General features: G+C 32.9%; 1 protein-coding gene across 3 annotated transcripts in view; it reads left to right on the top strand.

The window, feature by feature from the left end:
• Positions 1 to 22835, top strand: part of CNTN5 (contactin 5) — an 812742-nt gene that overhangs the window by 28567 nt on the left and 761340 nt on the right. The window contains exon 2 of one of the 3 annotated variants that reach the window (XM_058545361.1): positions 20603 to 20655. The exons of the other annotated variants lie outside the window; for them this stretch is intronic. The gene's annotated coding sequence lies outside the window, so the exon portion shown is untranslated. The remainder of the gene's footprint in view (positions 1 to 20602; positions 20656 to 22835) is intronic. 3 annotated transcript variants of the gene reach the window in all.

The following is a 22835-nucleotide window of genomic DNA, read 5'->3' as shown; positions in this document are numbered from 1 at the left end:
TGATAACCACCATCTATTAAAAAAATAAATGATCAAGCTTATCTCTAACAGTCATAAATTGTAAATAACTTATTTTTCTCCTTGAACTCAAATTTTCACTTAAACAAATGTAATATATTTTATTCTTGAAGTTCTTCTATTGATTATTTTGTCTTAGTTCTAAGTAACTCTTCATTTAAATTTCCTGTAACCATTAGACTCTAAATGTTAGTATTAATGAATTGAGTAATCATTTTAATGATATTAGTACCTAACTAGTCAAAAATATATAAATGTATTAAAATTGCAATAAATTATTAATAAGAAAATATTATTTACAATGGATCTCTTAAGGAGATGAATGAGGCTTTGTTTAACTAGTTTCAGTATCTGTGGATGAATATTAATTATTCCAAGAAAAAGACAAGTTTCACTATTAATTCTATCCTTATTTTTTAATAGATTTAAGTGCTGACAAGAATTATTTACATAAATATGTAGATGGAAAAAAGGAGTTTTGAAATATAAATACTACTTAATTCTTTGAAATCCTTCAGTGTTATTTGTTAAAAATCAGATAGAGATCTATGTTCAAAAATCATTTTTAATGATTTTTCGGCTTACACCAAGGGCTCACACACGAGTTTATGTGCAATAGAAAAGACTCAAGGCAATGAGAGGTAATGTACTTCTTTTATAAAGAAAGAAAAAGGTGAATGTAAGAGAAAGTTAATTGTGAAATTGGGAAATGGTAAAGGAAAATCGACGTCTCCATTATCCATGTGTTGTCATGTGGACCAAATTTAGTAAAAAGTGTACCTGTAAGCTGAGGTTCTGAAAGCTGATTTCCTTAAGGCTTCCTGTGCCAATACTACATACTCCTTGAAACATATTTGCAAACACACAGGTGTGTCCATACTTGAGTTTGAAAACCATCAGAAGGCTATATGGGAACATATAGCCTTGGAGCAGTGAATAATTCCAACAGAAAGTTAGTAAAAGGAAGACCTGAAGTCTCTGAGGGATTGACCAAATAAAGCTTGGGTTGTGGGTGGATAACTTATTAGACAGTGGTGATTGTATTTGCACGTCTAGGAGTTGAGTACATAATGTACTGTGAGAAGGAAGTGTGAGAAGTCTCATGTCATCTGAGGTAGAATACATAAGACAGAGGCTATTGAATAATGTGGCTAGAGAGGTATTTGGAGACCAGATATGATAAACCTTGTAAGTCAAGCTGTGTTGCAGAGACTTACCCTGAAGACAATGGTGAACTACTAAAGGGTTTTTAACAAGGGAAATATCTCTGTGTTTTTGTCTGTTTGTTTCTAAGAACCTCTAGGGGAATTAAGGAAAATACATCCCAGTGAATATGAGGTAACAGGGAGGTGCTTGGGGTAATCAAGGAAGAAATGATGTTTGCTTGAACAAGCTGATGGCAAAGAAGATGGAGAGAAACAATTAAATTTGATAGATATTAAAAATATAAAATTGACCAAACTGATAAATAATCGTGGAGGGAGTGGAAAATGCATTTTTGTCACTAGGCATTATTGAGAAGTTAGAATGAAACCAGATTATGGTTTTGGGGATGCAAATTGAATGAATGGTGACTCTGTTCCCTAGGTGTTTGGGAACATTTGAAACTTTTTAAGCAGTAAGAGTAACATGATAGGAATGGCATTTTAGAAGTATCGATATTATTGGAATATGCAATTAAAATTGAACTAGAAGAATATGTGAGGAAGTGAGTATATTTTTAAATGGTATTAGCCTGAATTATGGTAGATGAAGGAATAAAAAGGATATTTTTGATTCAAGAGATATTACAAAATAAGGCATGAAAGAAGATGATGAATTCAAGCCTTCAGCAATTTTTTTTCTATCCTAATGATGTACTGGTCACTGTGTTCAGACAGAGCAATGAACAAGAAACAGTCTGTACCCTAATTGAGCTTAAGTTATGGTAGAGACAGAAACAATGAAATATATGTGTGTAGATATCTACAGTGGTGATGTGTCTTAGAAAAGAAGTATTAATAAAGATTTTCATGAAAACTGATAACAAAAAGATATAAACATATTTTGGAGATGTGAGAAGGGCAATTAAGGAAGTTAAAGAATGAGATGTGAGTGAGATATGGACTCAGAGTTGTCTTAAATCATTTCAAAAATAAAAAGGAGGTAGTATTACTAGAAAGAGAGAAATTAGGATGGGGGTTATATTAAAGGAAGAAGATGATGGATTTAGTTTTGTTTGGTGCAAAGTGGTGTTAGTGCATCAAAGTAGAAATATTCATTGGACAGTTGGATATGTAGGACTAGAGCTTAAAAACACAGAATGCAGCTGTATTCCAAATTAAAAGATGTGGTGCAAAATCGGAATACACAAAATCAGGAAAAATATGAAACTTTTAATGTAAAGCAATGGAAATTATTTAAAACATAAATTTATGGTAAAATACATATTTGTAGTAGAAATCATATTTGCCATGATTTTTTGAGAAGTAACATTTTTTTGTATTACGTCTTTAGACATTCTATTCTCCCTTCCACTCTTTCAGGAAAGACATATTTACTCTCTCCAAACATTAGCAATATTTTAGCAAACAGACACATGAGGAACACTAAAAGTAAGGAATTATTTTTATAAAGCTTAAAGTCTAAGTCAAGAGATTAGATAAAATTTATGAAGGTTAAAATATTTAGAAGGTAGAGTAAAAGATAACTATTTCTGGCCAAAATGTCACAACCAATTAGATTTACTCTCCTACCTGAAACACTGAAAAGCTATACAAAATATATAAAACAATGATTTTCGGATATTGTATACCACACAACCTAGAACAGTGAATTCTAAAAAAATGAAAAACAAATTCTCGTACTCTGCTAGTGGGACTGTAAAGTGATAGAAATTTGTATTATGTTCCGTTAGAAAATGAGGAAGAAACAATAGCATTTCTTTTTTGACATTTTTGAAATACTCCACAAGTTAGCAAAATTTCAAGAGATACATCTTCAGCTCTTTAACTGACACAAATAAGCATTATATTGATGTACCCTGGAAGAAACATTATCTCACCAGGTTTTCACTACTGTAGGTCGATTTTTACTAGGCTCAACTAATATTGTGATCAGCAGAGCATAAATATTTGAAATATTTTCTTCTTTTTAAAGAACAGGATTGTAATAATGTCATTGTTACTCACTGAAGAGAAGATAGAGTTAACGTCTTCCAAGTAATCTCAGTAGCGCTGAATATGCCCACCCCATTGCTGCTACCTGAAACTTATAATTGTCACTTACTACATGCTGCTTCATTGATGAAACCTTGGTTTAGAGATTGGGACCGCAAGAGCATGGGAAGAAACTCCAACAAAAAATGCATTAAAAGAATGAATGAGGAATCTGGCTTTCAATGAAGAATTAGATTTATTATACTTAAAAAAAGTCTGATAGGGGCTGGCCGGGTGGCGTAAGCAGTTAAGTGTGTAAGCTCCGCTGCGGTGGCCCGGGGCTTGCAGGTTCGGATCCCGGGCGCGCACCAACGCACCGCTTGTCAAGCCATGCTGTGGTGGCATCCCACATAAAGTGAAGGAAGATGGGCATGGATGTTAGCCCAGGGCCAGTCTTCCTCAGCAAAAAGAGGAGGATTGGCAGATGTTAGCTCAGGGCCAATCTCTGCCCCCCCAAAAAAAGTCTGATATTCCAAGCTAGTGCATTATATAATGAGCATAGAGTACCTGAAACAGAAGCAATCCTTAATAACTGTAAAGAGAAAAATAATAGCATTTAATATATTATAGATTGCTTTGCATGATTTATAATATTTGTATGAGTGAAAATACCTATGGCATCTGAAATGAAGGTAAACTTCTTATTTGTGATATTAGAAATTACTTCATATTCTGTAAATAAATCTAAATATTTAAACACAGAATAATCAAAGAAGTAATTTTGTACTCTATTCAGAACCTGATCTTAGTGTGTAATTACATACTTTAAATAGCAGCTTTTAAAATAAAAGTAGATTATTGATTTTTCTGAACATAAAAATGATTCTGCCCACTAAAATGCAATTAAATGAAAAGTAAAACTATACTGTATCCTCAACAATTATAATATTGGATGAACATAGTGCAATTTAAATGCTCTCTTTAATAATTTCTTTAACCAGGTTTGTAATTTGCCTCCTCATTGTAGCAGACAGATGCTGCTGTTGAAAAACTTGGAGAAAACATTGTGGCTTACCCAGCAGAAGTGCTCTCAGCATTCCTTGGACTCTCCGTTAGTGATTTCTGTATTCAGCATATACATTTGGGGAGGATGATATTCCGCCTTTGAGCATAATCACAATTTTTTTAAAGTGTGCTCATTTTATAAAACTAAACAGCTGTTCCATTTGGGGGAATTGGGGATAAATGAGCACATTTCTGCGTTGAAAGTAATTGATATAGAAGAGATGCTAGCTTTTCATTTTAAATCACAAATCTACCCCTCAAGCATTTCCATCAATGGTCTATTTTCATGGTATTCAGTATGACCACATACGTCAAAATTAGCATATAGATTTAAATATACTTATAGGTCAAGGTGAGCATTAAAAAAATATATCTAAATTCTCTATGTATTGTGGCTATGACTTCTTGGTCTCTTGAAATATAACAGAAAAGATGGCTATTTCTTTAGGTTATAAGCATTGAAATCCAATCATATACTCTTGAGTGTTTTAAACCCTGACTGAAGTTTATATATAGTTTTACTATTACTAACCTATAGATTTGATGTGGAAATTGAAACTATATAAATTTAGATTCATGTGAGAAAGCTGGATCGGAGTATGGAAGGTTTTTATTTTCCTGAACAAAACAAATAGTAGCCTATGGGCAATATGTCATAATATTGTTTAAGAAATAATTAAATAAATTGTTACTACTAGACATAGATCATTAACTCATTTTACTTCAAAAGTCACGACTCCTAGATGACAACGCCGATAGCAGTGACCATGACAGCTGTAGTAGTTTACTATTTCATTATAGTAAAATTTGCATTTACATAGTTTTGCTTTATTTTTTTTTTTTTTGGAATATTTGGGAATAAACACAGAGCCATGCTTAAGATACTCAAATATTTTGTTAGAAGTTCTTAAAAATAAATCATGATGCAGCTTGAGGAATGAAAAACATGCAGAAAAATGTATGCAAGATAAAAGAAATATGAATGTACATTATGTAAGACAAGTCGGGATGTTTAGTAAACTGCAGAAGGAGTGTTGTCCAGAAGTAGTTAATTTGTGGCCCAACATGGAATCTGGCTAATAGACACTTTGTTCGTTTATCTGTTTTTCTTCTCAGGCTGGTCTGTGCTCTTCAGTCGCTCTCAATCCTCACAGCTTCCTATTGTCTCTCTGACACTGCAGTCAACTTTCATTGCCTTATAATTGTGCTTAAATTATTGTTTTTACTTAAAGAAAAAATATTTCTCTAAACTCTACGAGATAATACAATGATGTCGAACATATCAAGTACTTACTATGTAATATGTATTTTTTAATATTTACATAGTAAATTATACATGTATTTAATCTATTAATTTCATTGTATTTAACTTCTTAGTTCCAAGTAATATATTAGTCCATTATTTCTAGAATTTAAGCTTCATGCATTGTATTGTTCCATATATTTCATTCTGTTGTGTTCAATGCTGTATGACTAGTTTCTAGACTATTACTTAGTACATAGTAGAAAATCAGTACATATTTATTAAATAAAAGAGTTATTTTGGGGGTAAGCACCACTCCTGGAGCCTTCTGGATTTTTTATTATCCTGGAAATTCACTTTACCTCTCTCATATATTTGACATCCATTTTTCAGAACTCCGTGTTGTATTATTTCTTGATGTGATCATCTTTCTTTCATTTCAGTGTGGTTTCTTCTTATATAGCTTTCTGAGAAAGAATGCAAAAGGAGGTAAATTTTTTAGACTTTATTCATTAGAGTAGGCTTGGCTACCCTGAACTAAAAAAATGAATCCCTAAATCTTACAATATCATAATAAAAGTTCATTGTTCCTGCCATAGTCTAAAGCATGAAAGGGTTGGGGGACTTCAGGGCTCTGTTCCAAACAGTCATTAAGGGACCTATGCTCCCTCTGTCTGTGCCACTGCAATTAGAGACTCCAAAGTCACTGCAAAAGGAGAAGAGACAGCTTGGCTGATCACATAAGGGCGTTTAAATTTTTTTTTTAACACAGGGATTTTATATCTAGGCTGTGAAGTGACATGTACCTCACTGCCAGTGCATCCCATTGGCCAGAATCCAATTATGTGTCCTTACTCAACTGCAAGGAGGAATGAGACGTATAGATTTCCTATACAAATGCAGGAAAATGAATTACGTTTGTTGAACACATAATATTATCTCTACCGTAAGTTAGCTCTCTGATAGTATCTTTATTCTTCTCATTCTTGATAGTTTGGCTAAGTATAGAATCTTAATTTAGAAATTATTTCCCTCTGAATTTTGAAGGTCACTCCATTCTTCTGTTAAGAATTATAGTGACAGTCTTATGTTTATCCTTTGTTTGTGACGTGTTTGATCCCCCATCCCTCCTCCAAAGCTTTTTGCTTTAGCTGGTATCCCAGAATTTCATGAGGATGTGCCTAGTGTGGATCGGTTTTAGTTCATTATAAAAGGAGCTCTGTGGACTCTTGCATTCAGGAAATTCTTTATTGTGAGAAGTCTCTCTCATTTTTTCTTACTTTATTATTTTCTCATTTGTGGCTCTAATTATTGAAAATTGAGATACTGTACTCCTCAGTCCACAAAACAGTATCATGACTGACCCATGAGAAGACTCTCTCTTGTTTTTATTTTATTATGTTTTCTTTCATCCTCCATAACCTTCATTGGCACCCAACCTAGTGTATTTGATATACTTTTCTATACGTATGCATGCATTCTTTGTTTTGTTGTTTTAGAGCTAGGATTAGGGTGAGGGTTAGAGTTCAAATTTCATAATTAATATTATATCATAGAACTCATTCTTTTTTAAAAAAATCAAATATAAGTTTAATTTACAATATATTTTTATCGCTCTGTGATTACCTGGCACCCAACTGCTAGATAATTTCTCAGCATGCATTCATCATCTCCTAGTGATGGATACCTAGGTTTACTCTATCTCCACAATACCAAAAGCAATGCATCGCTGAGTATTTTCAGACACACCAAGTTATGGCTCTACACAAGATTTTCTCTCTATTCTTCACTCAGGAGGGGATTACTGGATCATATACATATTTGAGTAAATTAATCAAAGTAATTTAATTGAAAAGAAAGGTTTAATTTTGATGTAGCTAAATCCAAATTATTTGGGTCCTATATTTGTGGTTTTTCTTGTCTTGCACAGTACTTTTTACTTGTAAAAAATGTAACAAAAATGTTCTCTTACATTTCTTACTATTTTCTTTGTAATTTATCCTTTATATTGAGGACTTTAATTCATTTGGAGTTCTCCTTTATATATTGTGTAATATTAGGATCCAGTTTTATTTTTCCCCTAGAGAGCTAGTTTTAGGAGTAGTGTCTTCTAAACAGTTCTTTTATTTAATTGCTAATTTGTGATATCACTTAATCATAACTGTCTAATCCTTGTACAAGTTGTCTTCTCATCTGTACTCTTTAGTTACTCCTGCATTCAATGTCATTGATCTCCTTGTTCCTGTTTCAATATTAATCTTTTAAAAATTTTTTAGTTGTTCTGGCTTTGTTACATATTCCTTTTCTACAAGGTGAGCCCTACAAGCCCATCCCAACTTTATACTTCTTTTTAAAAATTGACTTAGGTGTTCATGGAACTGTATTCTTCCATGTAATTTTAGGATAAGATTTCAAGTTTCTCAAACATTTTGCCAAAATTTTTAATTGGAGTTGCACTGAATTTATCTACTAATTTATGGATAATTGATATTTTTATAATATTAACTCATCTTGCCCGTGAACAAAGATTATATTCCCATGTATTCAGATTTTTTTAATGTTCTTTAACAGATATTACATTTTTTTCTCACTAAAAGTTTTATGTTTTCTAGTAACATTCCAAGGGCAAGGGCAGTATAAGTGATACACTTTGGGTGAAGGCAAAAATAGACAACATTGTTGTAGACAATTTAAAAACAATAGTGAGACAAAAATCATATGACCTGCATTTTGTGATTGAAACAATGTCAGTGATAGCATGTAATTAAAAATTATCAATTCTTCTCTTTTTTCCTGTTTTGCACTATAATGTTTTCTTTTTTTTTTTTCATTTTTCATTTATTTATTTTTCCCCTAAAGCCCCAGGCGATAGTTGTATGTCATAGTTGCACATTCTTCTAGTTGCTGTATGTGGGACGCGGCCTCAGCATGGCCGGAGAAGCAGTGCATCTGTGCGCGCCCGGGATCCGAACCCGGGCAGCCTGCATCGGAGCGCACGCACTTAACCGCTAAGCCACGGGGCCGGCCCTTTTCTTAGTTTTTTTTAACTTTAATAATTATCTATAGGTAGTTCATTAAAGGAAAATGTTCACTGTCTGCATTTTTCCTCGCCCAATTCTTTAATTCTTAGTGTTTATCTCAATTCTATTTCCTCCATATTTATCATCAAGTTTTTTCTCATTTAAAATGCTGCATTTGTTCTGCAGTATTGGACAGGGTTTCCATCTTTTCATTTATAATACTTATTAGAGTTAATTCTGTTCTTAAATATTAAAATATATACCATTGTATATTTCAATGTTGTTATTTCTTTCTTATTCTTATTAAAATGCCTCCTTGTCTCTTCCTTTTCCTTTAACTTATATTGATGGCTTTATATCTCATTGTATTTTGAATTTTTCTCAGGTTGTTTTCTTCTCGTGGCTTTTTGCTCATATTTTAAAAGCACCATGCATTTTAGCATTATATGAGGATGGGAAATGGAAGATTTCTAAAATTTCTTTTGATTCTTGTTACAAATAAATTTCCAAGGTATGTTTACCCCTTGAGTCTTCAAGATAATGTTCCACACATGCTCTTTGTGTTGAAATATTTTTAATAATCATTTTATTATTAATTTTATCTCTTCACCTTTGTTATGAGAGCTGCTCTATCTGTATTCAGTTGTAGAGAGAGAGACAATGAGAGTGGATTGCCTTTAGCCATGCTCAATATGCATGTTGAGTAAGTTCTCCTCTCAGATACACTGGTGACAAAAAATCATATGCATAGCTATTAGTTCACTCTCTAGAGTCTGATAGGCAACCATGCGTCCATCCTGTGAGTCCTTACTGGACTTATGTGGGAACTTCTTCTATCCTGATTATCTTAACCAATGGAATGTATGAGCTACTACAATGCCCAACATGAACTCTGTATTAGAGCCCATCCTGTCTCTATCTGAACGGAGAACACTGTTCATGAGGACTTAAGTCCGATCAGAGAATGTAATGAATTGCCGGTAAATATCCCCCACCCTATTCCCAAGAAATCTATCTCTGAGTCAACACTGTGAATGCTTGCTGTCTCAGATAGCCATAATTACTAGTTTATCTGATGGATGGTTACCCAGAGTAAACTATATAACCATTGCAATATATGCTTGCCTACTTTCCAGCCACATTCTTTCTATCTTCCAGGTTGTATATTAATTTTATTTTAAATGAACGTGTGAGTTTTCATCTTTTCTTGTATTCTCATAAATATTTTCGTGAGATTTTGGAGAGGCTGAACTGAATGTTTATTGCTAGAAACCATTTCATATAAATATTTTTTGGCATTTTTAATAATAACTTTTATGACTATCACTGCCATCTATTTGTGATAATTTGGATAAATGGACAGAAGAGGAATGTGAAATTCAAAATTACTTTTGCTTATTTTGATGTTTATTCTTTGGCTTTCTCAGCATTAATACCATGCTATTTACATGAGATTTATAAACTTTAAAATTAATTACTACTCAGCAATTATTTTATTTATCTCTTTTCAATTTACTTTATTTTCTCCACACAAGCTTTTCCAAATTTTTCATCCAAGCTCCCAACCATTTTTCCCACCTCTGGGTCCCACTCTCAAGAAATTACAATGGTGGGAGCCTCAATGAGGTCTCAACATTCAAATGTTTATCTCTATATTCATGCGTACCCTCCTCCTTTTCCCTACCTCACTCAAAATAATATTCCTCCTCTTTCCAACATGATCGTTCATTTGTACTCTTAAATCTACCCATCCAAACTTCTTTATGTATTTACTTTGTTAGAGGTGAGAAAATGAAAAGGCAATATGTCTTCCACTTATTTCATTTTCGTACTCTTTCTCTCCACTGGTTTATTTTCCAAGTAGAACATTTTAAAAGTCTTTTCATTTACCACTTTGTATAACACATATTTGAGGGTTTGTATCTTTTCTGTATCAGCCACAAATAATGCTCACTTCAGCTCTTTGCCCATAGGAGGCACCCAAATTGACTTATGAGAAAGAGGGAGTTCAAATTATAGGTATAAATCTGAAGAAGAACCACAATATATAAGCTCAGTCTTGGAAATATGCTTAAATTTTTAATTTAAAATTTAAATATAGAAGGAAAATCAAGGGTTTAGGTTTTTTATCATTAAAATTATAGCCCAGTTAAGTTTACAGCTGAACATTTTTTAAAACACTTTCACAAGTACAGAACATGGCAGAATTTGAGATAAGTAAAAGGTTGGGTAGATCTAATTTGTTGCTTCAAGTTTCCATAAGTCAAGGACTGTTGGCATGCCAGAAAGAGCTATCATTGATATATTATGTCTCAGTTGAAAATAATAACTATACATACTCTCAAGATGGGGCTTGCTAAAATTGCAGAGAGCTCCCAGTCTCATTTTACAAATCCTTCAAATGTATTTTTTGGAAACACGGTGACAAGAAGTTCATTTTATATTTACAGTAATATTGCTAACAAAAATGTCAAAAAAATTATAATAAATAACATCCTTAAACTGCAAAAAAAAAAGTAACACAATAATAACTCACAATAATATTTTATACCTCCATAAAGTATCCACATACTTCCAAAATATAAAATGTATTCTAAACCCAATCAAACAATATAAGCAATCTGCATATCCTGAATTTGGAATCACAGGTATATTTTAAACTTGTTAGAAATAAAGTCAATTTTTACTTTCATGTATTTCCTGTCTGAATAATACTCCCACCTCTCTCCTTTCTGCTTGGCTACATACTATCTGTCTCTCAGGTTTCACTTCTACAGGAAGCTCCTTTGCTTGTCTAAATTAGTCATTTCATCAGTGGAAAGGATGATTAGCTAAGAGGCTAAGAGTACAGACTACTCTTAACCCCAACTCTGCAATTTAAAAGCCGTGCCACCTTGGGCAAGTTTAACATCTCTCTACCTCATTCTTCTACCCATAAATGGGGAGGATTACCTACTTCATGGGGTTTTTCTGAGGATTATACAATTTAAGGCACAAAATGCACTTAGATCAGTGCCTGGAAATACATGCTGTGTGTTAGTAATAATTATTATGTTCTTCTATAGCACCCTGTATTTCTCCTATCATGACATTAAGTACTCTATAATTACTGCTTGTTCAATTGTTCCTTTTCTCAGAAAGATTATAAATTCCTGCAATTCTGGCAGGAACTGTGTCTCTCTTTATTTGCCATAGTATCCCCCACTATCACAGTACCTAAAACACAGTAAACATTTAATGCATGTTTGTTGAATGGATTAAATCTCTACTGTGCCATAGAGACTGAAATAAGAATTTTACATATGTTATCTTTTTGAAATTTCACAATAACCAAGCAACAAAATAGTGTTATATTCCACAGGTAAGGGAATTGAGCCTCAGTCTCCATGGTCATAAGACAAATCCAAGTTCGTCAAACTCCGTGGCACAGTTTCTCCACTGCATCTTGATGATTTCTCTTACAAGGCTCCATGAAGACACAAAGTCAAAGCAACTAAAAGAGAAGAAAAATTTAGAAATTAAGCATGTAGTGTGAGGTTGTGGATTTGCTAAAATAATGGCTGGCTCATCATTTTCCAGGAATGAAGATTACCTTGAAAATGCTATAATACTCACCCCTAGATTCTGATTTTGCACATGAGTAGTTTATCATAATGGCACCTCCTTTATCTCCTCTTCGCCCCTTCTTGTCTTGGCATTTATTGCAAATTTTGTGTAGTCTGCTTCACATTATTACAAGCTTACCTCTCTGTCACCTGATGCCATATTTCTATGATTATGCCATGTTTTGCGCCTTGCTTAGCCCAGTCTTTGAAAATATTTTTCTCTCTGTTCCCTGCTTTTAGTTGTGTTTGTGTAATACTACCTATGAAATTTTCTTTGCAGTGACCAAGTTTACATTGAAAATTTGCAGTCCAGAGATATCCATATATTGAAAGTAGATAGAAACATCATCATACAACAACTTATTTCTGAAAACAAATTCCTTTAATACTATAACTAATGTGTATAAACTGTTTCAATGTCTAAAATACATATATATTGCAAATATGTGTTTAAAATGTGTGTACATACATATACATACTTGAAAATACTTAGAATATATATTTATTTAATATTACATTAGAATATATTTTTGAAAATGGTTTTAAATATTTAATTCTCAAAATAAATTTGTGAAGTAAATAGCTTAGCTATCGATATACACACGTGAGTTGACTGATTTTCTCCCTACAACACTGCTAGTACGTTACATACCCAAATCTCAAAAGTTTTTTCTGATTTGAAATTCATAGCTCTTTCCACAATGCCGCACTGTCTCACTAAGTAACAACTTGAGAAAGCTCTACTCCTGAATTAATCCACTTATATATTGTTCACTGGCTCTTAGCAATGGTTCTCAATACTAGCTACTGATTAGAACCACAGGGAAAACTTAAAAAGTACACATTGTAGGACCTAAACCTAAGGAGATTCTGACTTAATTAGTCTTGAATGTCCAACCTTCCACACTGCATTTGTTTTTAAAAGTCCCCAAATGATTTTAATATGAGGCCAGTATTGAGAATCCCTGGGCTGTATATTGATAAATCTTAAATAATTTTTGCTAATCAAAATTTTTTTTTTAATTTTCATAAGGATGTATCTAACTTCCTATTAGACATCTCTAATGATGTATACCACAAAGACTTCAAATATAACATCGCAAAATAAATTATTTTTCCTCTTTCTTCCACCCCAACTGGTTTGTATTTCTTAACTTTGTCACCCTACACTCTTTTAAGCCATAAACTTTTTGTGATATCTTTAAATACCTCCTTTCCCTTAGTGATGGCATGCAGTCTCTACACTCAGTGATTCTATATAAGTAATAGTTCTCAGATCTAATCTTTCTGTTAGTCCAGTTGTTATAGTATAGGCTTGAGTGAAGGCATTCATTTTTTCTTGGCTTCCAACTAGTCCCTGTGTAATGGTGTCTCCCCATTCCAATCTATCAATCTATGTTCTGTACTGAGCAATGATACGTTAATTTGCCAAGCCAAACAAAAAATTCTGATTATATTAGTCTCTGCTTAATGGATTCTATAATCAAAAATAAAAAATCCAAACTTTTTAGGATGTTCATAAAGTTTCTTTACACAAAATTTCTTGCGTTCTTAAGACTATCATTTTGCATACACTATCCTCTTCCTGGTGAAATCGTACTTATTCTGTCAGTACCAGATTAAAATATATGTCCTTTGTTTGACCTCTCCCAAAATCTCCCAGCACAATTAGATACTTAAGAAATTTGGAATGGAGGGCCAGCCCCGTGGCTTAGCGGTTAAGTGCGTGAGCTCCGCTGCTGGCGACCCGGGTTCGGATCCTGGGCGCGCACCAACGCACCACTTCTCTGACCATGCTGAGGCCGCGTCCCACATACAGCAACTAGAAGGATGTGCAGCTATGACATACAGCTAGGTACTGGGGCTTTGGGGGGAAATAAAATAAATAAATAAAATCTTAAAAAAAAAAAAAGAAAGAAATTTGGAATGGAAAACTAAGCAGCATGCATATACGAAAGCTTGATTGGTGGCCCAGTCAGGTCCCCTATACTTTTCCTTTTGGTCACTGGACTGAGGTACTGTCTTGCCGGCTATACAACCAGATAATATCAGTGTCCCAGAGCTGATGGGATTCTGGGATGCTGACTAAGTAACAAAGGTGGTTACAGTCAAAAAAGGAATTTACTGCCAAGGAGATAAGATACTTGAGTCAGTCTCAACAGGGCACTTTCTGCCTATAGGCAAACTATGTGGAAAGCCCAATTAAAAAAAAGAAAAATCAAAAAACTGTTTATCTTTCTATCTACTTTCTCACTGTATTAAAATTTAGAGCATACTTTGGTCCATCTCAATATTAATATTATATTAAAATCTTATCCAAAATTTCAAACTTCCTCGAATTTTCTTTAATGGAAATATATTTTTATTTCTAAAGTAATAAAAATATAATTTAGCATATAGTATATTTAGAAAAAATCTTTTAGAAAATAATTTCATGAGTTATAACATATGTCACCTAGATATGTGAGAGAAAATTATAGTGCACAAAATTTGACACGCACTTTATTATTTAAACATTTTGGTCAACTTCCTTTACAATTTAGTCTTTAAAGCTAATTGGCATATGTATCAAAAAACATTTTTAATTTTCAACTGATTTCTCTAAGGACTGGTCAGTTTGGGGCCCAAGTTTCCCAATTTCTTTGTTTGCTGCTGCTGTAGCTCAGCTCGTTTTCTTTTTAATCGACTCTAAGTTCATTCAGATTGAAATTTCTGACTTTTTAAGGATTTTAGCAGCTGAAGAATGATAACTCATATTTAATCAACTGATCCTGTTAAAGGATTGTAAATAGCCTCAAACGACATGTGAATGTCTATGATCCCCAACTACTTTGTTCAATGTTGAATTTATGTCATTTTGTTCTTTTCCAGCTTCCCGGATGAGATATATGTACGCCACTCTATGACTGTGTCTCTCTTTAATTATTTTTGCTAGAATCTCTTTCCTTATACTATCTCTCCTGTCATATTTATTTTTTAAATCTTCTTCTTACTTCCTTCTTCCGTAGTATCCTTTCCATGGACTGAATCACTTTGAGTGCACTATATATTAAATTGATGTAATTTTGAAAAAATGTTTTGTAAATATCCTAAGATTAAAATATAGTAAGATATAAATTGAACCATAAAAAATTTTCATTATTTTATAATTCTTTTATTACAGAAAGGTTTATTAATATTACAAAATTGAGACCCTCAATTTTTTTGTTGTTGTTATTAAATGATCCTCCATAGGAAAAATTTCTCTGCATTTGCCACATAACTTTCTTCTTTAAATGTTTTTATAGATATTCTCTTCTTGAGAACAGTAATTCAATAAACGTTTTTAAATATGTGCACATTGGAAAATATAACTCCATCGTGATTTAAACTGTATTAAGTTTACATTTTCTGTTTCTCATTTTTAGCAAGCTACTTTTTATTTATTTATTTTTTAATGAATATCTTTGTAAAATAACTTTTGGAATGTGATATAAGAAAGGTAGTAGAGGGGCCAGCCCAGTGGCATAGTGCTTAAGTTTGCACGCTCTGCCTCAGCGACCTGGGGTTCACAGGTTCAGACCCCAGGTGTGTACCTATGCACTGCTCATCAAGCCATGCTGTGGCGGCGTCCCATATACAAAATAGAGGAAGATGGGCACAGATGTTAGCTTAGGGCCAATCTTCCTCAACAAAAAGAGGAAGATTGGCAATGGATGTTAACTCATGGCCAATCTTCCTCACACACACACAAAAAAAGAATAAACTTATACTGGTACCTCAAAGCAGTCCCCACAATAAAAACAAAGAGAATATCCTTTAAAAAAAAAAGAAAGAAAGAAAGGTAGTGGAATTGAACCATGGACCATTTATGTGTTTGAAGTTGTTTGTTAGTTCTTAGAATTTGTGTCTTTCTTATTGCAGATTCTATATAGCTCTTTTCTGACTGTGATGAAAAAATTTGGTTTTGTAATAAACTTGTGTTCTGTGCTGAATTCAGTATTGTTTTTCAATCTATAGCTAATCAATTATAAACTTATTTTATTATTTTATTACATGAGCACTTTTATTTTAATATTTTTGTTCTGACCTTTAACATTTTTAACACTCTAAGCCTAAAATAGTAATAAATGGATAAAATTTCACATATAGAAACAGAAATCATATAATTGTAATGCTTTACATATATATGTATATAAACAATTATATGTTGTTTATTATATATAATTATATATATTACATATATAGAGAGAGATATATGAATATAATGTATACATGTATATATGTAGAGAGAGAGAGAGAGAAGGAGAGAGAGAAATTTAGAAAACTATAGTTAGAAGTTTACCAAAACAAAATTTAACAAAAATAATGAGAAAATGAGATATCAAGAAAGATTTGTATTTTGTTTTACATAAAGTAAGAAAAATTTTAACTATAATTGCTAAATATTTGAGCTACAACAATATACTGAGAAAAAAACTCCTGCTGATGTAGAATAAAAAAGTAAATGAATACTATAGAGCCATATTCCATAAGTTTGATTGGAAATAGTTCTTTGCCTCAGAAAAGATTATGAATTCAAGTCTAGTGTACCTAACAAGTGTTTCAAATATCCTTCCTGTATTTATTATCTATTGCTACATAACAAATTACCACAAATGCAGTGGCTTAAAATAACACAATTATTATCTCAAAGTTTCAAAGAGTCAAGAGTCTGGGTATGGCAGAGCTATGCCCTCTGCTTCAGAGTCTGTCACAAGGCTGTAAACAATGTGTCAGCCAGGACTGGGGTCTCATCTGAAGACTCAACTGGAAATGACCCACTTCTAAGCTCACTTCTATGGTTGTTGGCAGGTTCAGTTCTTTCTGGGTTGTTGGACTGAGGGCCATTGGCTGGAGTCCATTCTCATTTTCTTGCCACGTGGGTCTCCTCAACATGATAACTTGCTTCATCAAAACCAGCAAAAGAGTCTACTAGCAAAATGAGTTACAATCTCTTGCCATCTCCGTATAGAAGTAGCATCTTATTATTCTGCCGTATTCCACAGGTTCAAAGCAAGTTTCTAGTCCAGCCCACACTCAAAGGGAAGAGATTACAAAAGGGTATGAATATCAGGAGGAGAGGATCATTGGGGGGTCATCTTGGAGTCCACCTGCTACAATTTCCTTTCTTCCCTCCTCCCCTTTCTCCAAAATAGGCACTTTCAACAGTGTGATATATGTATCATCTTTTCTGAAATGGTTGTTAATCCAAAGACAACATATAAATTGCATAGTGAAGGTAGTAAATTATTTTGAAAATTCAAAATCATTACTAATTTGTTTGAAGATAAACTATATTTTAGGAAAGTTACATGGCTTGCTTCAGCCCATAGAGTGGCATTTCCTGCTTTTAAGAAATAGTTATGTATTTCAATGTGTCTATTTAATAGAAACCTTTATATTTCACAGAGCAAGCGATTTAATCCATACATTATCATTATCATTATTCATCTAAACTGAAAATATTTCCTATCTAATGTTTTAAATTCCTTTTGGTTGGTTTTAAATTGTGTTTGGGATTTCTTTTAGCCCCTAAACACTAAGTTGTTTGAATGGATACAGAAAGAGAATAGTACCCATTCATCATAATGAACACTAATGCTAATGGCGTATATTAAAATGTAAAACAATGGATTAAAATTCGTATGGCTTTTTTGGTTTCTGCGGAAGGTAGAGCATGAAGAGTTCAACTAGTTATACTCTTCCGGTTTCATTAATCCTTCTTTTTAAGAACGGTTTAAGGATATGAATATTGATAAGAATGAAAACAAACGACTTTTAATTTATGAAGTTCAGGATGCTTTATATACTTTTTAAAATTTCATAATAAAATATTATTTATCAGAAAAGATAATAAGAAATAATTCAATAATTTAAATTTTGAAGTTATTTTTGTCCATTTACAACTTCTATTCTGAGTAACCATAAAGATCATATACTAGATTTATGAAACAGAAAAACTCTTTGATTGGTTTTATTTGATTTCATTTCACTCTGGGTAACATATAGCAGGGCTTAAAAAATGGAAACATGTTGAAAGTAGGAAGATGGATGATTTTTCTTTGGAGTCAATTTTGAAGGTAGATGCAATTTAAAGAATCTAATTAGAAATAAGTAATGATTGTACTTTTCTTGCCTTTAAATTTTAAATCTAAAAGTATATAATACTCAACATGCCACTTGGCATAACAATATTTTTAAAATATCACTTTTAGTGTGTTGTATATTGTCTTCTCTTAAAATTTTAAGAAACGGAATAGGCTCTGTTTCTCAAAAAAATATATAATAATATCCTACCTAATTAAATCTACAAACTAGAAATTTTATTAATTATTACCTCCGTTAACAGGTGTATATAATTTGAGATACAGGAAAAAAAAATCTGAATGAATAGTCTGTGGAATATTTTAGTTCTCTGCTGCTTTAAATCTACACAGCCATTCACTTTTTTTTCGTCCAGTTCAGTTTACCTTATTTATCAGAACTGGATAAAGATCTATTAGAATGAGTTAATTCCTAGAGGCAAAAAGCAAGCAGAAACCTTTATTACAGGACACAAAACTTTTATTTGGCTAAAAGGAGAAATACAGCCTAAAGTATAAAGTATAGATAATAAATGACATTTAAGGATGTTACTACTCAACTCTAATCAGATTTGGAATATCTTTGACCTTGGCTATAGGTTGGAGCCATGATTTTTCTAGCACACATTAATTATATGATAAAATATGTGTTGTTTAGGAAACTGTGCCTGTTGGTATAAAATGTGCTCTACACAAGTTTAAAGACTTGCTCTCTCCTGCTCACCTGTTTTTATCTTCTCCATGCTTTTACTATGCCATTTTCACTCCTTGAAATGGTGAACCTTCTCTTCTGTAGAACTGCCAATCGGTATCAGATGTTGGCCTGGTAAAGACTATCTGTTTTACACATGTTCAGTGCCATCTTTTGCAGGTTATTTGACCTCTCTGGGCATCAGTTTCCTCCTCTGTGAAATAGACGTATCACAACTATAAAGCTCGTAGGATTGTTGTAAGGCTTAAATGATTTAATATGCTGAAAACATATACAATAATGCCTGGCATGATTATAAGTATTATATAAGCATTTGCTATTAATTTTACCTGATTCTTGAACTTTACTTATTCTTGAGATTCACTATATGTTTATTCTCCTGCCCTTGCTTTACAACCTGTTTTTCTAACGTCTAGTGTGTCTAATCTCTGTTACCATCCAAATTCATAACTTCTCATTTATAAAGTACTGCCTATTGTTTTCTACCTTCAAACTGACCCCTAGTGACTCTGCCCAACTCCCATTTATGACCCGATATGTCATTGCAGTGAGGTTATTCCTGTGACTTACCTAATGATCAACAGTGTTAGTACAACATCAGGGCATCTTTTACTCCACTAGATTCTGAAAGTATGCTTTGTGGAAAGTAGGGGATGATTTTTGGCTCAAAAAGAGTTGATCAGGGACATTGTGAAACTAAGGCAACTATAAAATTCATTTGCATGGGTTCTTCAAACCTGTGAGAAGAATGTGTGCTACTCTCACTCTGCTTACTGCAGTCTATGATGAAGAGACTGGGTTGGAAATTATGCCTACATCATGTCTTCTTTCTCAGTCCCATATCTGCTGGGTATTATTTTCTACAAATATTGCAGTAATGCTTTGTTTCTACTGGCCATTTGCATTCAAAACTTCTTGCCACTGTGTGTTCAATAATCAGATATTCTCGTGCCTTTTTTTAAAACAACTTTATTGCAGTATAATTGAAGCTATACATAATTAAAGTCTACAATTCGGTTAATTTGAAGATAAGTATACACTTGTGAAATCATCACCACAAATATATTTTTCACCTGCAAAAGTTTCCTCTCACTCTCTTTACTTACTTTTTGTTTTTATAATAAGAATGTAAGATCTACTCTCTTAGCAAAATTTCAAGTATACAATACAGTACTGTTAACAATAGGCTCTATGCTGTAGCACAGACCACTAGAACTTATTCATCTTGTCTAACTGAAACTTTGTACCCTTTGACTAATACTTTCCAGTCCTCTCCTGCCAGTCCCCTGGCAACCATCATTCTTCTTTCTATTTCCATTTTAGATTCCTCATATAACTGGTATCACGTAGTATTTGTCCTTTGTCTGGCTTAATTTCACTTAGTATAATGCCCTCCAGATTCATCCCTATTGTCCCAAATGGTAGTATTTCTTTCTTTTTTAAGGCTGAATACTATTTACTTGTATATACTGCATTTTCTTTATTCGTTTATCTGTCAATGGACATTTAGGTTGAGATCTGTGAACTGGTTATTGAGAGCCTCTCCTTCTCTTCTTTGTTCTTAATTAGCCCCAGGCAATCTAGCGGTGCCAATTCCTTCATGGTGTGTGGCACAACTTAAGCAAGCAGCCTTCTCAGGTAGCACCCCAAAAGCCTGAGGAAGTTAAATGTTCACTTCACTCCCTCTTTCCTCCACAGGAGAACTTGCAGGCTGAGGGGATGTCTCTTGGTGCTGCGCTGTGCCAGCTCTGGTGAGGGGTGATGTGGGTAAAGTGAAAACTGTTTTTATTTTCTTTGATGCTTAATTTCATGTTTCTGTGCTCCACTGGGATGGTATAACTTCTCTCCTGGGTTCTAGAACTCTCATGAAGGTATTTTCATCCTTGGACAACTGTTACATTGGTGTTTCTGTGGAGACAAGAGCTGAAACTTTTTATTCTACCGTCTTTTTGAATCACTACCATCTTGTGCCTTTTTGAATGTCCATTTCCATCTGTAAAATGTTATTTTTCTCTGTGCTTTTATATTATATCACAATTATCAACATCTTATGCTAACCAAACCTTGCCACCATTAATTTCTAAATATTTGTCTTTTTTTGTCTTGGTCATCCTTCTGATGATCAAGTTTTACAGAAAGTATCTTAAATTGCTCCATCTTCTGAGCTCTCTAATCTTTGCTCATGTTCTATTTTTCCCCCAATTAGAGTCCTTTTGCCTTTTTCACTATTGTATCTCTAGCACTCAGCACTAGTGAACAATACATTGAACTTAAATGAATGTATTTGGATTATGTGAGAAATCTTTTAAAATGCAAAGCTGATGTTATTATTCCACTGTGTAAAATATTAAAACAAATTAATCAGTCGGTATTGCCTGCAAATTCATTACATTGGCATAAAAGACTCCGGGAGCTGGCCCTGATGATTGCTTCCAGCTCCCCAATGATTTCCTCCTCCAAGTGTTGACAACCTATCTCACCTCTTCTCCACCTGAATAACTATATTTGTTTTTCAAGACTCAGCTCAAATACTTATCTTCCTAACTCCTCCAAGAGCTTTAATTAGTTTCTCTGTGCCACAAGTATGGTCTGTAGCTAACCCTATTATAGCTGTTGTTCTCTATACTGCCACTATATTATATTTCTCTGTTTCCTCTGAAATGATCATTTATACAGGAAGACATTCAATATCCTTAAATCTTGTGTGTTGAGAACATAGTCAGTGCTCAATAAAAATTATGTGAATTAAATGAATAAATTGATATATTGGTAAGATTTGACATTCTTAAGATAATATATTGAGTCAGAAATTCTAGATGACTTCATGTAAGGGAAAAGGGAAACTTGGAAGTTTTTAAGGAGAATAAAATGTCAATAAAAAGGTACCATTAATTTCCATGTGAACTGAAAATATAGTAAAATTTAATCCAAATATAAATATTATTATTGTGAAAATTATATTATAAAATGTAATTTGAATATGAATTATTACACCTTACCTTCTACTTCCTTTTAAATACTGAGAAAAATGATATAATAAAAGATGATGCCTATTAAGCACATAATTAACAGAAATATCACTTTTAATTAAAAATTTCTTAGTTTATCACAGAGAAGGTACATATTTTTAAAGCTGCAAAGAACAACAAATCAATTCTCTTCTGCTTTAAGTGATAAAGAAATTATAGCTAGCCCTTTATTGTTAGTTTTTGAACCGTCAATATCATTTAGAATCTGTATTTATTGCATGATTCTATAATAACTGAATAGTAACAGATATACGTAAATGTAAGTTTCAAAAAGATGAGAAGAATTAATTTATTTTTTTAAATAAAAATTTTATATCTTTAAGATGTACAACATGATGTTTTGATGTACATAGACATAGTGAAATGATTACTACAGTCAATCTAATTAACATGTCCATCTTCTCACAGTTATCTTTTTTTTTTTTTTTTTGTGGTGAAAGGACCTGAGATCTACTCTCTTAGCAAATTTCCATTACAGGATACAGTGTTATTGACTGTAATCACCATGCTATACATTAGATCTCTAGAATTTATTCATTCTACGTAACTGAAAACTTATACCCTTTGACCAATATCTCCCCATTTCCCCCACCTCCCTACCCCTAGTAACCACCTAAAGAGTTACTTTAGTATGTGGATTGTTAGTCTGTTACTTTTTGTTGTTATTATTATTGACTTGAATGTAAGATGGAAAACTATAAAACTCTTAGAAGATAACATAGGAGAAAAACTAGATGACACTGGATATGACAATGGCTTTTTAGATACAATGCCAAAGGCCAGGGAAAAAATGAAAAAAATATTTGATAAGCTGAGCTTCCTTAAAACAATGTCAAGAGAATGAGAAGATAAGTCACAGATCGGGAGAAAAACTTACAAAAGACATATCTGATAAAGGAGGG

This window comes from Diceros bicornis, chromosome 7 (genome assembly GCF_020826845.1).
Source record: "Diceros bicornis minor isolate mBicDic1 chromosome 7, mDicBic1.mat.cur, whole genome shotgun sequence".
Classification (NCBI taxonomy): Eukaryota; Metazoa; Chordata; class Mammalia; order Perissodactyla; family Rhinocerotidae; genus Diceros; species Diceros bicornis.
The sequence above is the reverse complement of the archived record's forward strand: the minus strand, read 5'-3'. Positions and strand labels throughout refer to the sequence as shown.